Consider the following 23,742-nt stretch of genomic DNA (forward strand, 5'->3'; position numbering starts at 1 on the left):
ACAGACCATCTACAAATATTTACAATATAAGGGACAAGGGTAACAAGAAATATAGGGATGCAAGGAAAGGGGGAAGCAGCCGTAAATAGCCACCTGGCCTGCTGGCTTCTGGGAGACACCTGCTAGTGGACACTGGAACTGCAGCACACTGCCACCAGCAGGTGAACTTAATCCTAACACAAGGGCTGCTTTCACAACACAATGATCTGGTCTACTAAAGCTGGATACACCATATACAACTTTTGTTGTTAGATTTCCTTTAGGTTTACCTTCAACTATGTAGTGCAATGACCTGCCTGATTGCATACAAATTGAAAGTGTTTAGATTTTACCTCATATTATATGGTTTTGGTAAATCTAAAGGAAAAAATCTAAAGACAATTGTATAGTGTGTATGGCCCATTAGAGTATAACCAAGCCACACCATTTTTTTTAGATCTCTGAATTTCTTTTTTTATTTCTTGTTTTCTTTTTTATTCTTTGATTCTTTTATTAACTCTGCACACACATTTAACACTCGTATAAAAAGACTAATTTCACTTTGGTATTAAATACATTTAGGACCTTTGCAAACATTTGCAAGGACTGTATGCAATAAAAACACTTTTTTTAAATGTTTTCAAACAATATTTACAACATTTTTACCCCAAATTTATACATTTTTCTAATTGGATTTGATTTCAGAAATGTGTAAATCCTGTGTGAAAGTTTCAAGAATCTTAGATGAAAACATTTATAGATAGACCCCTTAGTAAAGTAGTAGTGAGTTCAGTTATATAGATACATACATTTTACAGTTTTCTTTTTCAATTTCCTTTAGATTTACCTTCAACTATATAGTGCAAAGGCCCGATTGCATACAAATTGAAAGTGTTTAGGTTTGACCTCATATTATATGGTTTTGGTAAATTTAAAAAAAAAATGTAAAAGAAAATTGTATAATATATGGGCAGCCTTAGAATTCATGTGTGGCTAAAGCTGGTATACAGGGATCAAAATTCAGCTGGTTCAGCTTTTTTTTTTCTAAGGGGAGGCATAGGGGAGGTTTGGGACTTTAAATGAGACGCACGGTGGGATAAGCCGTGCGTCTCCATCCCGATTCAATGTACATAAAAAGAGGGTTGGGACTTTGAGTGAGAGACACGACACGGCTTGCAGGAAAAAATATCAAATTTATTGATAAGTACATATATGCAAAATACCATGCATGAAGGGTCATACATAAAATGGTTATAACATACAAAAAATATAAAAACAAATCCAGTGTTCATGACAACCAAGTGACAAATGTCCAGGAAATATACAATATTGCAACATTACAGGAGTAAGATTGTTCACAGTAGTAGAATATATATATAATTGTAGTAATCGTAACATCATGAACTCGACGCGTTTCGTGGACTTAGTATGCCACTTCATCAGGAGTTGGTGTTAGATCTAAAAAATATATATGTAAATGTATATCAGGAGAAAGCAAATGGTATTACATGAAGACTGGGGAAGGGAAGAGAGGCGATAGCCTCAAATACCCAAAACTTACACTGTCATATGGTGGTAAATGATACTGGAAACGAGGGGAGGCCACAGATGTCTCCCACGGGAGCTGAGGGCACACTCGGCAGGCAAACCAGGCTGAACACGCCATACGGATGGGGAGTGTGGGCTGGGATGAGTGGAGTAGACATATTGCATGTAGCAGCAAGAGGGAGATATCTATAAAAGTATCAATGAAAATTATATGTAGTAGTTGTATACAAAGTATGTTGAAATATATATATGGTAAAATACCATATTGCTGCTAACATGGTAAAAGTGAGCAGAGTAAGAAACGGTGAAGGATGTGACACCAAGTAAATAATGAGAGAGGAAAGTGAATGGTATGGAAGTAGGAACCCAGATAATACCAGTGAAACCAGGTGTTATAAGTGAAGGGCCTGATGGATAATACAAGCCCAAAAAAAAAAAAAAAGTATCAATGAATATGCAGGCTGCAAACCAAGAAACTAGAAATACCAAAAAAGCCATAGGTGAAAGGAAAAATGAAGGGTGAGAGGTAAGTACCTGAAATGAAACCCAGACTCCAAGCATGAGTGTCCCGTGTCCGCCGAGAGTACCGCCGCATAGTGGTCCCAGCGTCATGCCGGTGTATACATCGAACTGCCGTGAGACAGCAGCCGCCATGGGCATGCCGCCTCGTAGGCAGCTTAAATACACTGCGATGGAAAACAAGCCGTCGGCGTAGTGACGCCCGAATGTGACGTCACACGCCGGTGCTGAGCATGGCGCCGATGCACGGAGGAACCGCCCACCTGATCCCCCGCGCCAGAGGGCGGGGGGAGAAAGGGAGGGCGCATGCCGTGCATCGCAGCTCCCAGGATGAACAGCTAGCAGCCAATTACCTCAAGGGACCAGAAATACATAGGTGTGTCTGAGAGATGCCAAAAAATATAATATAAACTAAATTGTATGTGTATGTATGTCTGAGCATGGCATGGAGAAAATACCCACAACCCCCCAACTGATCCAAAGGGGGGCTCTTTGTGACATAACCATGGACAAGGGAAAGTGAGCCATTGGTATGCACACCCAATAAGAGGGGGTATTGTAAAAAAGAATAAACCTGTTCGCCAAAGTCGTGTCTCTCCATCCCTATTCACATATAGAGGCATAGGGGAGGTTTGGGACTTTAAATGAGACGCACGGTGGGATAAGCCGTGCGTCTCCATCCCGATTCAATGTACATAAAAAGAGGGTTGGGACTTTGAGTGAGAGACACGACACGGCTTGCAGGAAAAAATATCAAATTTATTGATAAGTACATATATGTAAAATACCATGCATGAAGGGTCATACATAAAATGAACGATAAAAACTAACCGTACATGGCCAGCTTAACGCTGCAAAGAAAATATTTCTCTATCGTTCATTGACGGACGCAGTCCTCTGATGCATATCAGTAGGGCTATACTGCCCCCTACAGGAGTAGGACACTAGGCAGAAAGAATTTCTGGCTACGCCTATGGGCAATCCCTGGGGGTATACCCTCTCTCTTATTGCAAAGGATGTCAGTTTTAATCTGCCTAGTCAGGAGTAAGGACCTAGTTCCTTGCTGGGATCTCGCAAGGTCGCACACAACAGGGTCTAGGCCTATATCAGCCCCCACACTTCGGTGGAGAGGGGTCATGTCAGGAGATGGCGCCCGCCTGTGTTCCTGGTGCGGTGAGTAAAACGTCCCCCCCTCCTCCCTGGCAGGTTTTGGGGTGGATTCGGGCCCCCTCCCTGGGATGGTCGGTCCCTCACACTACTGGGTTTCCCTCTGTCCTGTTGTGACCCCTCCCCCCTCCATGTGGGGGACTGTTTGGGCCTACCTGGACCTCGTTTGCAGACTGCGGGGGGTGCTGGGTAGTGTGCCATCCGCGGCGCTCGACGATCGTGCAGGGGGGGGCTTGGGGGGGTTCCTCCAGCTGGATGGTGTTAGGTGGGCTGGCGGGGGAATCCCCCTGTGGGTCCTGGTTACTGCGCTCCCGTGCGGGGCCGCCATTTTCCTGTAGCCTCGTCTGCTTCTATGGCAGCGGCCATCTTGGTACACCATTTTTGGCCACTTTGCTGTGGATTTTTTGCTGTGAAGGCCAGTGGGTGTGCCTGGAGGTGTTTTCTGGGGGAGGAGCCCCTCCCTTCACCCCGGGCAGCTTCCTGGCTCCCTTCCTTTTGCTGAGCCGCCGCTGACGCGTGCAGACCTCTCTAATCCGATTCCTGCTATCTGGGGACAGTGAGTTGCTGGGGGCATAATCTCTCTCTCTCTGGGTGTTCCTTAGCGCGTGCCTGACCTCCGGGGGGTGCTGTAGCGCTGTGGGGATGCTCTTTTCACATACACAAAAAAGAAAAAAAATGTTTTTTTTCTGTCAATTTTTTCAAAGTTTACTGGCAGGTTCTATTAGTGCAACATGGACCCCTCAGACCATGTGTCCCCACCTGATCCCCTCACGGAGGCCGCAGGGCCTTCCGAATATCAGCTGTCCACCGATGCGATTTCGGCAGTCTTGGAAGCATTTGTGTCCCAGGTGGAGGTGGCCTTTAGAGGGCAGGTTGCAAAGAAACGACCCCCTCCTACCCCTTCCTCCTCTGATGTCTCGAATTCTGAGTCTGACTCAGCCACCACAGACGTGGGTACCCCGGCCGGGTCTGGTACCCCGCGCAATGCCTCCTCTGATAGTTAGGATGGGATCTCTACCTCTACTGCTGCACAACCCTAAAATTGGAGGATGCGGCTGTCGTCGCTCCTGGGACACAGGTTGCCTTTGGCCCATAAGCCCTCCAGGGTGGAAAAGTTTTTTCCTTTCCCCACTTATTTTTCTGGCCTACTCACAAAATAATGGGATCGGCTGAAACGTTCCCCTGGGGTGTCTAGATGGTTTACTAGACGCTACCCCTTTGAGGAGTCTTTGGTGAAGAAGTGGTCGGTACCACCTAAGGTGGATCTTCCAGTCTCCAGGCATAACAAGGCTACTGTTATTCCGGTGGAAGATTCCCCATCCTTTAAGGACCCAGAGGGTAAAAAGATGGAGGCTGTGGCCCACAACATGTACTCTTTGGCGGGGACTGCACTGAGGCCTGCCTTTACTGCGGCCCTTGTCACGCAAGTGGTGAATGAATGGGTTAAGCTGCTACACCGTGACGTGGAGGGCAAGCCTGTTCCCCCTTGCCTTTGGGGAGCTGTTGAACCAGATGGTGCTGGGGCTGCAATTTGCTTGTGATACCACGCTGGACACTGCTTCCCTGTTGGGTCGCCTGCCGTTTTCGGCGGTGGTCATCTGGTGTATGCTGTGGCTGAAGTGTTGGTTGTGGATCTAGCTTCTAAGAAGGCCTTGATGGAACTCCCCTTTCAAGGGGACCTTCTGTTTGGGGCTACCCTGGACGACATTATTAAAGGGGGGTAAGAGTACTTTTCTTCCACAGGCTTCCGAGGGTAAGGACTCCTGGCATAGGCGGGGTCCGTCCTTTTCGGCTCACAGAAAATATTTTCGTTCCTCGGGGGGCAGCTGATAAGGCAAAGCCCTTTAAGGTTTTCTCGGGTGGTTCCAAGTATCCCTGGTCTGGGAAACAGAAGTCCGGTGCCGCTAGACCTGCGGACAAGGCCCCCCTCCGAATGAAGGTGGGGGGATACCTTTGCCGGTTCTTGGACTTGTGGCTGGCTCGGAACTCCCAGACCAATGGGTCCGGAAGGTTGTGCGGTCCGGATACTAGATCGAGTTTCGATCCATTCCTCCGGTCAGGTTTTTCCCTTCCAATGTCCGTCTGTCTCCGGATCGCTTGCGAGCACTCTATGGGGCAGTATAGGACCTGCTACAGCAAGGAGTCATAGTGACGCACACGGAACACTTTCACGGGTTTTATACCAACCTGTTCACAGTTCCCAAGAAGGAGGGCAGTGCCTAAAGGCACTGAATGTGTTCACGCGCACTCAAAAGTTCAAGATGGAAACTATTTGCACAGTGGTGGCCTCCCTACATCAGGAGGATTTCCTTGCTTCAATAGACATTAAGGATGCCTACCTTCACATACAAATATGTACCGCTCACCAACGGTTTCTCTGTTTTGCAGTGGAGAGGATCATTATCAGTTTGTGGCTTTACCCATTGACTTTGGGGTCACCATGAAGACTCTTGAGGAGTTTGAGTGGATCGTGAATCTTCAGAAGTCGTCTCTGACCCCTTCCATGAGACTGGTCTATCTGGGTCTGACTTTGGACTCGTCCTCAGCCAGGGTGTTTCTTCCTTCGGAGAAACTCCAGAAGCTCCAGTCAGCGGTTCAGATGTTGTTGTCCAATGACCGGTCGTCCCTTCTGACCTGTATGAGAGTGCTGGGGCTGATAGTGTCCTCCTTCGAGGCAGTCCCATTCGCTCAATTCCACACGAGGGTTCTTCAAAAGGAAATTCTTCTTAAGTGGGACAAACACCCGAATTCTCTGGACCTTCGGATTTGGCTAAGCCACAGGACCAGGAATGTCACCATGGATGCGAGTCTGTCCAGGTGGGGGGGAGTCCTCAATCAGGACTTGGCTCAGGGAGTCTGGTCGCTGGAGGAATCTCGATAGCCGATCAATGTCCTGGAGCTGAGAGTGATCCGGCTTTGCATGGCACACTTGACCGAACGTCTGGAAGGTTGTCCAGTGCACATTCAATCAGACAATGCTTCGGCCGTGGCATATGTGATTTACCAAGGGGCACCAAGAGTGTCCTTGCAGCCCTGGAAGTAGCGGGTATACTATGATGGGCAGAGCGTCATGTTCCAGCGCTCTCCGCTGTCCACATTCCGGGAGTGGAAAATTGGCAGGCGGATTACCTCAGCTGCCAGGCCTTAGATGCACCCTGCATCAGGAGGTGTTTCAGCAGTTTTGCCTTTGTTTGGGCACTCCGGACATGGATCTGTTGGCATCCTGCATCAACAGGAAAGTACAGAGGTTTGTGGCCCGCTCTTGGGACCCTCTGGCAGATGCCGCAGACGCGCTGGTGGCCCCCTGGGGCCAGTATCGGCTGATGTATGCCTTTCCTCCTCTCAAGTTGCTGCCAAGGCTTCTTCGCAGGATAGAGGCGGAAGGGATTCCGGTCATTCTTGTGGCTCCGGACTGGCCTCCCCGCGCTTGGTACGCCGACCTGGTCAGGATTGTCGCAGACGCCCCATGGAGACTTCCTCTCAGGGAGGATCTACTGTCTAAGGCGCCAATCTTCCATCCTACTTTACAGTCGCTGGCTTTGACAGCTTGGCTGTTGAAAGCCAAGTGCTGAAGGACAGGGGATTGTCTGCTTCAGTGATTCCCACTCTGCTAAAAGCGAGAAAGGCAACTTCTAGGAAGATTTATCATCGTATGTGGAAGTCGTACATTGTGTGGTGTGAGTCCCTTGGGACCCACCCTCGTTCCTGTTCGGTGGCTCGGATCTTAGCTTTTCTTCAACGGGGAGTTGATCAAAAATTGGCCTTGAGTACTATCAAGGGTCAGGTGTCGGCCTTGGCTATTTTCTTCCAGAGGCCATTTGCCACCCATTCCCTGGTGTGTAGCTTTGTCCAGGGGGTGCGATACTTGTTACCTCCGGTGCGACCTCTGCTACAACCTTGGGACCTTAATTTGGTGCCGGTTCTCCAGAGGCCTCCCTTTGAGAGTATTCGGGATATTCCCCTGCTTACCTTGTCTCAGAAGGTAGCCTTCTTGGTGGCTATTACTTCTGCGCAACGGGTGTTGAAAGTGGCGGCGCTGTCCTACCGTTCTCCCTACCTAGTAGTTCATAGGGATAAGGTGGTACTTCGGCCGGATCCGTCCTTCCTGCCGAAGGTGATTTCCAGTTTTCACTTAAATGAGGACATCGTGTTACCCTCTTTGTGTCCTAAGCCTACACATCCTAAGTAATTTGCTCTGCATACCCTGGATGTTGTTCGGGCGATCAAGGTGTATTTGGCGTCTACTGAGTCTTTTCGCAAGTCTGACTCGCTCTTTGTGCTCACGGATTGCCCAAAGAAAGGGCTGCCTGTGTCTGCTGTGACTATTTCCAGGTGGATCAGACAGACAGTGGTGCAGGCTTATTGCATTAAGGGTCAGGACAGGTTCCTCCTTTCCCTGTCAAGGCGCATTCTACTCAGGCGCTTAGTGCTTCCTGGGCTTTTCACCATCAGGCATCTGTGCTTCAGGTGTGCAAGGCGGCAACCTGGTCATCTGTTCACACCTTTACCAAATTTTATAAGGTGGATGTGCTGGCATCTGCGGATGCTTCCTTTGGCCGCAAAGTTTTGCAGGCTGCTGTTTAGAGGGCCCTTGGCCTTCCTTGAGGGTGTTCCTGTTTGGTCTTTCAAGTAGACCTCATCTTGTTGTTCCGATGAATCCTGTGTTGCCTGGTTGGCCATGTTGGCCTTGGGGACTGTTTTTTTTGTTCTGCTGTTCCCACCCCTCATTTGGGTACTGCTTTGGGATGTCCCTACTGATGTGCATCAGAGGACTGCGTCCGTCAATGGACATAGAGACAACTGGATTTTTGACTTACCGTAAAATCCTTTTCTCTTCGGTTCATTGACGGACGCAGTACCCACCCCTCTATTTTTTTTGAGTGGGTTGGTGTGTCATACTTTACTGTGCTTTAACGGTTAAAACACTCTCAAGTTTTTTTTTTTCTGTCTATGCTTGTTAGGGGGAGTCGCTCTCTCTATTTATATTGATAACTAGTGTCACCAGAAATGAAATTGAGGGTAAATCCTAAATATTGAGTTCTACTAGAACATCGATAGAGGAGAAATCTTCCATTGGAGACACTCATTTTCATGACAGCTGTCTAAAAGGGAATTTTTGCTCACATGTCCTTTCACTTTAATATATCCTCTCACTTCCTGTGGATAGTACATTAAAGGAATTAAGGGAAATCTCCCTAATAATACACAGAAAATAAAAAAAATAGCTGACAGCAGTTTTACCTTCCCCTTCTCTATCCAAAATAAAAAATGTTTTTAGATTTAGCTTTGAATATACGTTAAATGTGGATGCAATGTGGAAATATTGCAGATTTTGATTTATAAAAATTTACACAAACATTGTTCAATTTCCTGTTTGGACGTGCAGCAATATTTTGACTTAAAATACAGCTTGCTGTTAAAATGATTTACATTAGACAGACACAGAAGTCCTTTTGCTACGCAACACTTGCTTATTTATTGCTAATGGCACAAGGCAAACTCCGATGTCCTATTCTCAGCAAGCAAGTTCCAGGTTTCCTGAAGAGATAAAGTGCCAGGGACAAGTTTTAAATCTTAACATTTGAAGTTCATTTAATCCAGCTGTTTAAAATAATTAATTATCTCATTATCAGGAACATATCCAGAGAACAATTTTCTCAATGACATTTTATGGATTGGAGCTATCAAATATATCTGCTTCATCTATAATTGAAAGGAGTGAAGTATGTAGTGTTTATATTCTGTTAAGGTTTCTAACACAATGAATTAGTCCTTTCTTGAGTGCATTTTCAGGAAAAGCATAATATAATCAAAACATTATTTTCACTCATAAAATCTTTGTTTCTGTTTTTATCTTTGGTGGATTTTTGCATTTTTTCTACAAAAAAAAATGCTGATTGTTCCTGAGTATATTTACCAATATTGAGCGGACACAAATGCTTGGTTTTAAACTGATGTGATTGAATGTACAGTGCAAACATATGACAGACATTATGCTAATAACTACTAAACCTACTAAACCTTGCTATCTATTTGTATAAATAAGGAATGAAGTTCTATTATTATTGGTAATCCTAAGGTGCAATCAAATTTCAACTGCATAGGTCATCCCCAGTGTTTCAGGATAGCACACATTGGTCTTAATGATCAAAAGTGTCTGCTGGATGAACTGTCAAGATCCTCACCCATCGTTCACTTCCATATGTCTCCTCTTTCGGCTAGGATGGATTTAATCAGTTGAGGTTGTTATGCTTCATTCACAATACATGGATTTCTTTTTTATTAGTTGTCTTAAATGATCTAAAGCCCCGTACACACGCGTCGATAATTGGCCGTGAATTTTCGGCCTACGTCCGATCGGCCGGTTTTCGGCTTGTTAGTATGATGCTTCCGACAACCAACTCCGACTTTTCGGCCGAAAAAAAATCTGGTGTGCAGACTATAAAATTTTTGTTGGCCGTCAACACAACGGCCAATTTTCCGTCAGTCAGTACAGATTTCGGCAGACAAAAATCTGATGAGCAAGACTGGGCATGCTCAGAGAAGAAAAAACACACGGAAAGTAAACCAGCACATGACATCACTTCTGAAGTAGATTTTTGTTGGCCGAGAAAATTTGTGTGCAGTCTAGGCACATTCCAACCAACAAAACACCACTCTGGACAAAAGTCGGACGATCGGTCGGCCGATAATCATTGCGTGTGTATGAGCCATTAGTCTTTTGCTGAAGAGTAGCCATAGGAGGGCAGATGTCTCCCCCAGGAATAGCGTATGGGAAAGAACACTGCAGAGGATCCCTGGTCTGTTGTATAACTGATGAAAAGGCAGTGTAGTGTAACAGGATGCTTACTCAGCTGAATGATCAGGCAGAGGCTGGCTTTAACTTGAACTTTACTGAATAGATGCAGAGTTCAGGTGACAGAGATATCCATATACCCCATTACAATATACAACAGAGAATAAGAAGATTGCGCTAACAGGGCTGTCTAGGAGCAGGCTCCCTAAAAGGCCATTAGGTGGCAGCACAGTCTATAAGACAGTTGGTAGAGACAGATAAGAAAAAACATTAGGTAATGGCGCAAGCAGTAAAGCTGAGTTCCTCAGTTTATACACAGTAGAAAATCTATAATAGGGCCGGCGCTACCTATAGGCAAGGTAGGCACCGGCCTAGAGAGCACACCAGTAGAGGGCGCTATGTGGAGAGCGGCGGGCATTGAGAGCAGAAGTGCGCTCTGCTCCCCAGCTATCTACATGACAGGAGATACGCCTGCAGTCACTCCAGTCATAGGAGGAGTTTGCTCCGCCCCTTCTCCAAGTGCAGGACTGGATCTCCTCTGGCTACCAGGCTCTTGTGTGGGTAGGAATTGCAGCCAGCTTGAGATCCTACCCGCCTTATCTGACTATTCTCCTGCCCGCCCGCATGTCTGAGCCGCCTGCCCGCCCACATGTCTGAGCCGCCTGCCCGTCCGCATGTCTGAGCCGCCTGACCGCCCGCATGTCTGAGCCGCCCGCTTGCCCGCATGTCTGAGCAACCCGCCCACATGTCTGAGCCACCTGCCTGCCTCACCTAACACCCTGCTACCCCCTTCACCTGACACCCTGCTACCCCCCTTCACCTGACACCCTGCTACCCCTTCACACCTGACACCCTGCAACCCTTCACACCTGACACCCTGCTACCCCCTCACCTGACACCCTGCTACCCCCCTCACCTGACACCCTGCTACCCCCCCTAACCTGACACCCTGCTACCCCCTCACACCTGACACCCCCTGACACCCTGCTACCCCCTCACACCTGACACCCTTCTACCCCCCTCACCTGACACCTTGCTACCCCCTCACACCTGACATCCTGCTACCCCCCTCACACCTGACACCCTGCTACCCCCTCACACCTGACACCCTGCTACCCCCCCTCACTTGACACCCTGCTACCCCCTCACACCTGACACCCTGCTACCCCCCTCACCTGACACCCTGCTACCCCCTCACACCTGAGACACCCTGCTACCCCCTCACACCTGAAACCCTGCTCCCCCCTCACCTGACACCCTGCTATCCCCTCACCTGACACCCTGCTACCCCCTCACACCTGACACCCAGCAACCCCCTCACCTGACACCCTGCTACCCCCCTCACCTGACACCCTGCTACCCCCCTCACACCTGACACCCCCTGACACCCTGCTACCCCCTCACACCTGACACCCTTCTACCCCCCCTCACCTGACACCCTGCTACCCCCGACACCCTGCTACCCTCCTCACCTGACACCCTGCTACTCCCTCACACCTGACACCCTGCTATCCCCTCACACCTGACACCCTGCTACCCCATCACACCTGACACCCTGCTACCCCCCCCCCCACCTGACACCCTGCTACCCCCCTCACCTGACACCCTGCTACCCCCTCACACCTGACACCCCCTCACACCCTGCTACCCCCCTCACACCTGACACCCTGCTACCCCCCTCACACCTGACACTGCCTTTCACCCTGCTACCCCCTCACACCTGACACCCTGCTACCCCCTCACACCTGAGACACCCTGCTACCCCCTCACACCTGAGACACCCTGCTACCCCCTCACACCTGACACCCGCTACCCCCTCACCTGACACCCTGCTACCCCCTCACACCTGACACCCTGCTACCCCCCTCACCTGACACCCTGCTACCACCTCACCTAACACCCTGCTATCCCCCCTAACCTGACACCCTGCTACCACCTCACACCTGACACCCACTGACACCCTGCTACCGCCCTCACCTGACACCCTGCTACTCCCCTCACACCTGACACCCTGCTACCCCCCTCACACCTGACACCTCCTGACACCCTGCTACCCCCTCACACCTGACACCCTGCTACCCCCTCACACCTGACACCCTGCTACCCCCCCCTCACCTGACACCCTGCTATCCCCTCACACCTGAGACACCCTGCTACCCCTCACACCTGAGACCCTGCTACCCCCCTCACCTGACACCCTGCTATCCCCTCACACCTGAGACACCCTGCTACCCCCTCACACCTGACACCCTGCTACCCCCCCTCACTTGACACCCTGCTACCCCCTCACACCTGACACCCTGCTACCCCCCTCACCTGACACCCTGCTACCCCCCTCACCTGACATCCTGCTAACCCCTCACACCTGAGACACCCTGCTACCCCCTCACACCTGAAACCCTGCTACCCCCTCACCTGACACCCTGCTATCCCCTCACTTGACACCCTGCTACCCCCTCACACCTGACACCCAGCAACCCCCTCACCTGACACCCTGCTACCCCCCTCACCTGACACCCTGCTACCCCCCTCACACCTGACACCCCCTGACACCCTGCTACCCCCTCACACCTGACACCCTTCTACCCCCCTCACCTGACACCCTGCTACCCCCGACACCCTGCTACCCTCCTCACCTGACACCCTGCTACTCCCTCACACCTGACACCCTGCTACCCCCTCACACCTGACACCCTGCTACCCCATCACACCTGACACCCTGCTACCCCCCCCCCACCTGACACCCTGCTACCCCCCTCACCTGACACCCTGCTACCCCCTCACACCTGACACCCCCTCACACCCTGCTACCCCCCTCACACCTGACACCCTGCTACCCCCCTGACACCCTGCTACCCCCCTCACACCTGACACTGCCTTTCACCCTGCTACCCCCTCACACCTGACACCCTGCTACCCCCCCTCACCTGACACCCTGCTACCCCCTCACACCTGACACCCTGCTACCCCCTCACACCTGAGACACCCTGCTACCCCCTCACACCTGACACCCGCTACCCCCTCACCTGACACCCTGCTACCCCCTCACACCTGACACCCTGCTACCCCCCTTACCTGACACCCTGCTACCACCTCACCTAACACCCTGCTATCCCCCCTAACCTGACACCCTGCTACCACCTCACACCTGACACCCACTGACACCCTGCTACCGCCCTCACCTGACACCCTGCTACTCCCCTCACACCTGACACCCTGCTACCCCCCTCACACCTGACACCTCCTGACACCCTGCTTCCCCCTCACACCTGACACCCTGCTACCCCCTCACACCTGACACCCTGCTACCCCCCCCTCACCTGACACCCTGCTACCCCCTCACACCTGAGACACCCTGCTACCCCTCACACCTGAGACACCCTGCTACCCCCTCACACCTGAGACACCCTGCTACCCCCTCACACCTGACACCCTGCTACCCCCTCACCTGACACCCTGCTACCCCCTCACACCTGAGACACCCTGCTACCCCCTCACACCTGACACCCTGCTACCCCCCCTCACTTGACACCCTGCTACCCCCTCACACCTGACACCCTGCTACCCCCCTCACCTGACACCCTGCTACCCCCCTCACCTGACACCCTGCTACCCCCTCACACCTGAGACACCCTGCTACCCCCTCACACCTGAAACCCTGCTATCCCCTCACCTGACACCCTGCTATCCCCTCACCTGACACCCTGCTACCCCCTCACACCTGACACCCAGCAACCCCCTCACCTGACACCCTGCTACCCCCCTCACCTGACACCCTGCTACCCCCCTCACACCTGACACCCCCTGACACCCTGCTACCCCCTCACACCTGACACCCTTCTACCCCCCCTCACCTGACACCCTGCTACCCCCGACACCCTGCTACCCTCCTCACCTGACACCCTGCTACTCCCTCACACCTGACACCCTGCTACCCCCTCACACCTGACACCCTGCTACCCCATCACACCTGACACCCTGCTACCCCCCCCCACCTGACACCCTGCTACCCCCCTCACCTGACACCCTGCTACCCCCTCACACCTGACACCCCCTCACACCCTGCTACCCCCCTCACACCTGACACCCTGCTACCCCCCTGACACCCTGCTACCCCCCTCACACCTGACACTGCCTTTCACCCTGCTACCCCCTCACACCTGACACCCTGCTACCCCCCCTCACCTGACACCCTGCTACCCCCTCACACCTGACACCCTGCTACCCCCTCACACCTGAGACACCCTGCTACCCCCTCACACCTGAGACACCCTGCTACCCCCTCACACCTGACACCCGCTACCCCCTCACCTGACACCCTGCTACCCCCTCACACCTGACACCCTGCTACCCCCCTCACCTGACACCCTGCTACCACCTCACCTAACACCCTGCTATCCCCCCTAACCTGACACCCTGCTACCACCTCACACCTGACACCCACTGACACCCTGCTACCGCCCTCACCTGACACCCTGCTACTCCCCTCACACCTGACACCCTGCTACCCCCCTCACACCTGACACCTCCTGACACCCTGCTACCCCCTCACACCTGACACCCTGCTACCCCCTCACACCTGACACCCTGCTACCCCCCCTCACCTGACACCCTGCTACCCCCTCACACCTGAGACACCCTGCTACCCCTCACACCTGAGACCCTGCTACCCCCCTCACCTGACACCCTGCTATCCCCTCACACCTGAGACACCCTGCTACCCCCTCACACCTGACACCCTGCTACCCCCCCTCACTTGACACCCTGCTACCCCCTCACACCTGACACCCTGCTACCCCCCTCACCTGACACCCTGCTACCCCCCTCACCTGACATCCTGCTACCCCCTCACACCTGAGACACCCTGCTACCCCCTCACACCTGAAACCCTGCTACCCCCTCACCTGACACCCTGCTATCCCCTCACCTGACACCCTGCTACCCCCTCACACCTGACACCCAGCAACCCCCTCACCTGACACCCTGCTACCCCCCTCACCTGACACCCTGCTACCCCCCTCACACCTGACACCCCCTGACACCCTGCTACCCCCTCACACCTGACACCCTTCTACCCCCCTCACCTGACACCCTGCTACCCCCGACACCCTGCTACCCTCCTCACCTGACACCCTGCTACTCCCTCACACCTGACACCCTGCTACCCCCTCACACCTGACACCCTGCTACCCCATCACACCTGACACCCTGCTACCCCCCCCCACCTGACACCCTGCTACCCCCCTCACCTGACACCCTGCTACCCCCTCACACCTGACACCCCCTCACACCCTGCTACCCCCCTCACACCTGACACCCTGCTACCCCCCTGACACCCTGCTACCCCCCTCACACCTGACACTGCCTTTCACCCTGCTACCCCCTCACACCTGACACCCTGCTACCCCCCCTCACCTGACACCCTGCTACCCCCTCACACCTGACACCCTGCTACCCCCTCACACCTGAGACACCCTGCTACCCCCTCACACCTGACACCCGCTACCCCCTCACCTGACACCCTGCTACCCCCTCACACCTGACACCCTGCTACCCCCCTCACCTGACACCCTGCTACCACCTCACCTAACACCCTGCTATCCCCCCTAACCTGACACCCTGCTACCACCTCACACCTGACACCCACTGACACCCTGCTACCGCCCTCACCTGACACCCTGCTACTCCCCTCACACCTGACACCCTGCTACCCCCCTCACACCTGACACCTCCTGACACCCTGCTACCCCCTCACACCTGACACCCTGCTACCCCCTCACACCTGACACCCTGCTACCCCCCCCTCACCTGACACCCTGCTACCCCCTCACACCTGAGACACCCTGCTACCCCTCACACCTGAGACACCCTGCTACCCCCTCACACCTGACACCCTGCTACCCCCTCACCTGACACCCTGCTACCCCCTCACCTGACACCCTGCTACCCCCTCACACCTGACACCCTGCTACCCCCCTCACCTGACACCCTGCTACCCCCCCTCACCTGACACCCTGCTACCCCCCTCACACCTGACACCCTGCTACCCCCTCACACCTGACACCCTTCTATCCCCCCCTCACCTGACACCCTGCTACCCCCTCACACCTGACACCCCCGACACCCTGCTACCCCCCTCACCTGACACCCTGCTACCCCCTCACACCTGACACCCTGCTACCCCCCCCTCACCTGACACCCTGCTACCCCCTCACACCTGACACCCTGCTACCCCCCCACCTGACACCCTGCTACCCCCCCACCTGACACCCTGCTACCCCCCCTCACCTGACACCCTGCTATCCCCTCACACCTGACACCCTGCTACCCCCCTCACACCTGACACCCTGCTACCCCCCTCACACCCTGCTACCCCCCTCACACCTGACACTGCCTTACACCCTGCTACCCCCTCACACCTGACACCCTGCTACCCCCTCACACCTGACACCCTGCTACCCCCCCCTCACCTGACACCCTGCTACCCCCTCACACCTGACACCCTGCTACCCCCCCACCTGACACCCTGCTACCCCCCCACCTGACACCCTGCTACCCCCCCTCACCTGACACCCTGCTATCCCCTCACACCTGACACCCTGCTACCCCCCTCACACCTGACACCCTGCTACCCCCCTCACACCCTGCTACCCCCCTCACACCTGACACTGCCTTACACCCTGCTACCCCCTCACACCTGACACCCTGCTACCCCCCTCACCTGACACCCTGCTACCCCCTCACACCTGACACCCTCTACCCCCCTCACCTGACACCCTGCTACCCCCTCACACCTGAGACACCCTGCTACCCCCTCACCTGACACCCTGCTACCCCCTCACACCTGACACCCCCTGACACCCTGCTACCCCCTCACACCTGACACCCTTCTACCCCCCTCACCTGACACCTTGCTACCCCCTCACACCTGACACCCTGGTACCCCCCTCACCTGACACCCTGCTACCCCCTCACACCTGACACCCTGCTACCCCCCCTCACCTGACACCCTGCTACCCCCCCCCCCTCACCTGACTCCCTGCTACCCCCTCCCTCACCTGACACCCTGCTACCCCCTCCCTCACCTGACACCCTGCTACCCCCTCACACCTGACACCCTGCTACCCCCCTCACCTGACACACTGCTACCCCCCCTCACCTGACACCCTGCTAACACCGGACACCCTGCTACCCCCCTCACCTGACACCCGCCTACATGTCTGAGCTGCCTGCCTGCCTCACCTGTCACCCGCCTACATGTCTGAGCCGCCCGCCAACTGTCTGAACCACCTGCCGCCAGTGCGCCGGCCACCCACTGCAACTCAGAGGGAGATGTTGACGACCAGGAGCTGAGGTAAGCTTAACTGACTGTACCTAACTGACAGAGTACTAAGAGAATGGGACTGGAGAGCAGGCTGTAAGTGAGGAGGGGGTTAATATTGCCATGTCCACCGATGCAGGTGGGGGCTGGGGGGAGTAAGTGGCAGTGAAAGTTAACCCCCCCAGCCCCCACCTTGCATTGTCCTCATGACATTGACATTTTACCCACCTCCCCCTTCTGCATTTGTGGTAATGCCAGTATTAATAACCCCCTCCCCTCACATTGGTGGTCATGGGGGGTTACATTTCAATGCCACTTATCACCAATTTGGGGGAGGGGGTTAATAATGCTGACATCTGTGCTGGGAATTATTAGTGCGTTCACTGACCTCAATGTTGGGGATTTTTAATTCATCCACTGATACCTGTGTTGGGGGTTAATATTGCGTCCACTGATACCTGTGTTGGGGGTTAATATTGCATCCACTGATACCTGTGTTGGGGGTTAATATTGCGTCCACTGATAACTGTATTGGGGTTATTAATGCATCCACTGGCATCAATGCTGGGAGTTATAATATGGTTTAATGACAGTTTATGCATTCAGGAAGGGGGAGCAAATTGGAATATCTGCCACTGAGATCCATATCTCCCCTGTCCAGGCTGGCACATGGTGGATCCAGCATCCCAGGTAATGGCAGCTGAGTGAAGGGTATCGGTAACAGCTGATGATCTGCTGCAGAGGATCCCCAGTGATGCATGTACAGATACCAGCCTCCCCTACCCCCCACACACACACCTCCAAGCCCCAACCCCACACTGTCTGCAGGGGGCGCTTAACAGCTGGAAGTGTCTACATGAGACCCCCCCCAGTGGGGAGGGCTGGCACTGACACACATGGGTAGTAGACCCCTGCCTGCGCTGCAGCCTCTTGTCTTGGACTGATCCCTGTCTATATACTACCCTAGCCTGTCCGTATACCTGTGGACCATGGCTGGCATGAGGAAGTGAGCCGGTGCCGCTACTATTTGTGTTCAGGCCGGGTCCAGAGGCACAAGTGCAGGCCCGAGGATCACGGCTGAAGAAATAGGTGGAGAGGCGCCGTAAAAATATCCACCCCGCCACCTCCACCATATACATAGGCAGGGGCAAAGGGGGTGCAGTCAGGAGCGGAGGGGGGGGGGCAAAATTAGGTTTTGCCTAGGGTGTCAAAAATTCTTGCTCCAGCCCTGCAGGTACATCAGGGGTTAATTTCCACTGGCTTCAAAGCACTCAGTGCATTACTTCATGAGACTGAAGAGAACTCTAGAGTAACAAACAAGCAGACAGCAGAGAGAGCAATCTAAGTGTAGTCTGATGTCACTGACTTGGCTCCCATACTGTCAAAGGAGCTTCCCTACTTCCTGGTTGTCTCTGGGTCAATGCTGCTAGCTGCACTTTGTGGATGGATTCCCTGCATCTGTGATACTGTGGTTTCAGCAGCAGACTGTCAGATTGAGATACTGTTGACAGGTGCTTATTCTTCTGATGCATGTGAGTTACCAATTGTCATTTTATTCAATAAGTATATGTTTACTACACTTAGATAGCACCCTCTGCTGTCTGTTGATTTAAGATAAGCAGTCTGTGCCAATGGCAACTTGCATTTACCATGGAGCAACTTCTCTATCGCAGGGAGGTACACATATTTTGGTAGTCCAGGTGGGCAGCTGAATAAATCCTCAGACCTGCTGCCCAGCGTAGTGGCAGGAAGAGCCTCTACACCAGATACACAATATAATGTCTGCATGCACTGGACCATCCCAAGTTAGGCTAGGCACTCTGAACACAGCTGGTTTTCAGCTCAAAGCAGGCAGCCCACATGCCTGGTTTAGCACAAAATGAGCAGTCACCTAGCAAGATATGTCCAGTCAATGCTGTCTCATCAGGGTCAGTCTCTCTGAGCACCAGTGGGTTGAACAGAGAGCAGTTTTACAACAGAGAATTAAGAGATTGCATTACCAGGGCTGCCTGGGAGCAGCATAAGAAACTATGTAGAGACAGATAAGCAGCCGGGGCAAATGGCTACTTGCGTTTCCCATGGGACAACTCTATTATAGGTAGGTAAGACATTTCTGGTAGTTAAGGTGGGGAAGCTGAAGGGATCCCCAAACTAACCCCACAGGTTAGTGGCAGAAAGAGTATCTGACCTAGATACACAGGATCACAGGAGAACTTTGGACACAGCTGGTATAGTGCTCTATGTAGTGACTGGGGCTTTGAAGGAAGCTGCGTACTCTTATGCTTGTAGACTGACATAGGAGGACCCATCAACTTATGACAGCTCACATGCTCACTCACTGCTATCTCATCAGTTGTGGACTCTCCACAAGGCCGCATCAGGGGGCAGGAGAGAGAGCAGTTTATACCTCCTGAGCGTGTACAGGATCCCACAGGATTGTGGAAAACAGAGTTAATGGATCCTGTGACTGCATCTACACATCATAAGTAAAGGGGAACCCCCCTACAGAAACACACCCTGTCCAAGTTTTTCCAAGTTAGAAGAGCCGAGAATTGGCCTCATCAGGTAATGGTAAAAACTTTATATCAAAAAAGAGTTATGTTTTGCCTCCTTGGGTATATAACCCAATCATTACTTAAAGCGGTAGTAAACCGCTGATATATATATATATATATATATTTTTTTTTAACCTGCAAGGCAATGTTATAATGTACTAGTATGCATTACATACTAGCACATTATGTGAAACTTACCTTAGAACAAAACCCTCCAGCAGCACACTGTCACCTCTGAATGGGCTTCCATCTTCACCCGGTGTTCATTCCGTGTTCGCAGACTTCCGCTGTGTGAGTGGCCTAAGCCGCAATGACGTCACTCCCGTGCATGTGTGCAGGAGCCACCATTTCCGGTATAGGACTCTGAAGGAATGGCACAAGTATGCCGTTCCTTCAGACCGCATGTGCTGGTGATGTCACCGGCTGCATCTACAGTAAATATCTCCTAAACGGTGCATGTTTAGCTGATATTTACAGTACCTATAGGTAAGCCTTATTATAGGCTTACCTATAGGTAAAATTCATGCATAGGAAGTTACTCCCACCTTAACCTCTTAGCGCTGACACCTCCCGACCCTTTGAGAGGTTTCAGATGTTGGGAGGTGAGCATTTTGGTCATGTGACCACCTTGATTGGCTGTCACAGTGGTCACATGATCAGTAAGCCCCTGCTGGTAACTGTGCCGGGAGTGCGCTATCTGCACAGTATTACATTTTGATACGTATATATGTGGTCTCTCGGCGTTGAGGCCCACCCGCTGAGAGGCCATATATATATATATATATATATATATATATATACACACACACACACGTACAGTCGGGATGAATAGGTTAAAATTCACATTGGGCTGTAAAACCAGGCAATAGATAGACCCCACAACTTAAACACAAATGGAAGATTTTTTCAGGTCAAAATATTCTTTCTACTTTAGCAACCACTTCCTTTTCACACTTTCAGGACTTCTCTCATGCTATGCTCTTTCTCTTTAGGGCATATCTAAACCCTGAAGCAATAATTATTATTAGTTTTTTTTTTCTCAGGCTAAGAACATTTTCACCAATGCAAAACATACCTGTTGATCTTATCAGAGATGCAGTGTTCTTGTCACTTCTTGAGAGCTGAAAAGAAAGCACAAATATCCTTAACTTTTTTGTGTAAACTACTACCTTCATCAATCCAACATGTAATAAACATGAAAAAGGCAGACATGTTTGAATTCCAGCCCGTGTGATAACCATAGCTCCTTCCAAAGATACACTGGAGACCTAAACGTAGCCACAAGTGACATTAAATGTGTCATTCACAGAATTAACAGGTAAAAAGCTTGGAAAACAAGACTAATACTTCAAAGGACTGCTGATAAACGGCAATATATTTTTGATTTTGAGTTGAAATACACGTTAGGGCCTCATATACAGGCATTCAGCGTTTTCTGTTTGTATCTATTGTAAAAGCACCTCTATTTTAGCCTATATAGCCTTGCACACATAGGCATTTACATGAGTATTTGAAGAGAAGAATTTACACCAAAAACTAAAGGGGGCACCAAAGGAGTGTTCTGAGAGGAGCTTATGAGCGGTAAAAATGTGCGTTAATGCACATAAACACATGCATGGATGTGTAAATATATTCCAGTGGCTAGAATAAATGAATATTTTGCCTAGTAGAATTAATTTACGCTCAAACGTCATATGTGCATAACTGTGCATGAACACACATACATATTGCAACATTAGAGGCATTTAAGAGGCCGATTTCTGGCAGAAACAATACTGCTTATTTCCGTGTGCATGTCTTATTAGTCTTTTTAGCATTTTCTCATATGCTATCACTGTGAAAATCCATCTCCCATGATTCATCATGAGACATGCTTATCAACAATACAAATTTCAATACAAATACTGCTGCCAAATCTTCTTTGCATTTTATCTATCCTTCCTTTTTTTTTAGAAATTGGCTTTTGTTGCTAGGGTTCCTCTTCCCATTGTTTCATGCATTGTATGTATCAAGCCCTAATTTTCTCTACATGTCTTGACTTCCTACACTGCTTTTGCATGCCATACTCGGCACAAAGTTAGAAAAGATAGCAATAATTACTAGTGGCTATACCTGACGCTAGTGATAATTGCGTGTAAGATCCAGCAGGCTGGTTGTGCTCAAGTTGGTCGATAGAGTTCCAAACGGAAGTGAAAGGGATACAAGAGGACATCCTTGATCTGCATAGACAGTTGCGGGACATGCGTTCTCGAGATGCTGTTGCGGTTGATACTAACACACAGATGCCCCTCCCACTCAAGTTTAATGGAGACCATCGCAATTATAGAGGTTTCCCTAATCAATGTCGTATATACTTTGAGATGAAACTTGCTGCATTTACTTCTGACAGGAAAAAGGTGCTGTTTATCATCAACCTCCTGCCTTAGCCTGGGCCTCCCCTTATGTGGAGAAAGACGATGTCATCCTGGATAATTTCAATAATTTTGTGGCTGCTATGAATCAAGTTTTTGATGACCCTAACCGCTGCACTACTGCTGAGGCAAAATTGCACAATTTACGGCAGGGTAGGGGCTCTGTTGCAGAGTACACAACTGAATTCCGACGTTGGATTTCAGACACCAATTGGAATCCAGCAGCGCAAAAAAATCAGTTTCGTCAAGGACTTTCTGAACAAGTAAAAGATGAGTTTGCCAGACTCAATTGTCTGTCTCTCCTTTGATTCAAGAAGCAAATAAATTTAATTTGTTATACTCTCATTTTGTCATCCCTATAAAGATTATCGCTGAAAGCAGTGAAATACCTTGCTCTGCTATGCTGGACTCGGGCCGAGGGGAACTTCATGGACATTGAATTTGCCCAAAATAATAACATTCAAAGCAGAAATAAATTTGCCCTGATTTATATGGAAACTGTGGATGGCACACCTTCAGGACCTGTGACCCATGAGACCATCCGACTTGAACTCCTAATTGAGACTGACCATCGGGAGACTATCAGCTTTCAGCTGATCACATCGCCCAAGTTCCCTATCATCCTGGGCATTCCTTGGTTCTCTATCCATAATCTCATGCTCTACCAGCACAATTCAAGCCAAAAATTACACTAAACCCACAGCTGGCAATTCATGTTTACACTATAGCAGTTGCCACCACCCCAGATGGATTCAAAATATCCCAAAAAGCCAATATTGCAGGCTGCAGAGGAATTGCACTAAATGGAAGGATTACATGGAACAAAGTGCACCACTGAAACAAAAATTGACTGAAAAGCAATTCCAAGAACCCCTTTTGGATGAATCCTATACCACATATTTAGCAGGTTCCAAACAGACGAAAGAAAGAACGCAGGATAACCCAGACAGTGCACCCCATTTTGTAACACAGTCCCATGCCAAATTCAAACAGATGGAAAGAGTTCTGACAAAGCATTGGCCAATACTAACGGAGGATCCTCATCTCAAAGACATCTTACCGTCCAAACCAAAGGTAGCCTATAGGAAAGCCAAAAAAATCAAAAGCCTGGTAGATTCCAGCATATTAAAATGTATACCAGGACCAAATGACACCAGACCATGCCTTATCCCCCTGATAGGCATGTACCAGTGCCGTAAAACACTCTGACTAACATGCAAACATGTGACCCACGGACAAAAGGAATTTAGAGTAAAAGATCGCACCTACCCCATCAAGAACTTCTTTAAATGCTCCACTGAGTTTGTGGTTTACTGCCTTCCCTGGCCCTGTGGCTCACATTATGTGGGTCGACAATCCGTACCTTGAGGAAACTATTCAAGAAACACCAGCGCTTTGTAGAAGGTGGATGTGACAAGCACAGCGTTCCTCGTCATTTTCTTAAAC

At 50.9% G+C, this 23,742-nt stretch overlaps 1 protein-coding gene across 1 annotated transcript in view; it reads left to right on the forward strand.

Annotated features, from left to right (window-relative positions):
* Positions 1-23,742, forward strand: part of APLF (aprataxin and PNKP like factor) — a 472,148-nt gene that overhangs the window by 423,732 nt on the left and 24,674 nt on the right. The gene's annotated exons all lie outside the window — the stretch shown is intronic.

The sequence above is a fragment of the Pelophylax lessonae genome (genome assembly GCF_965119305.1).
Source record: "Pelophylax lessonae genome assembly, chromosome: 3".
In the NCBI taxonomy this organism is placed as follows: Eukaryota; Metazoa; Chordata; class Amphibia; order Anura; family Ranidae; genus Pelophylax; species Pelophylax lessonae.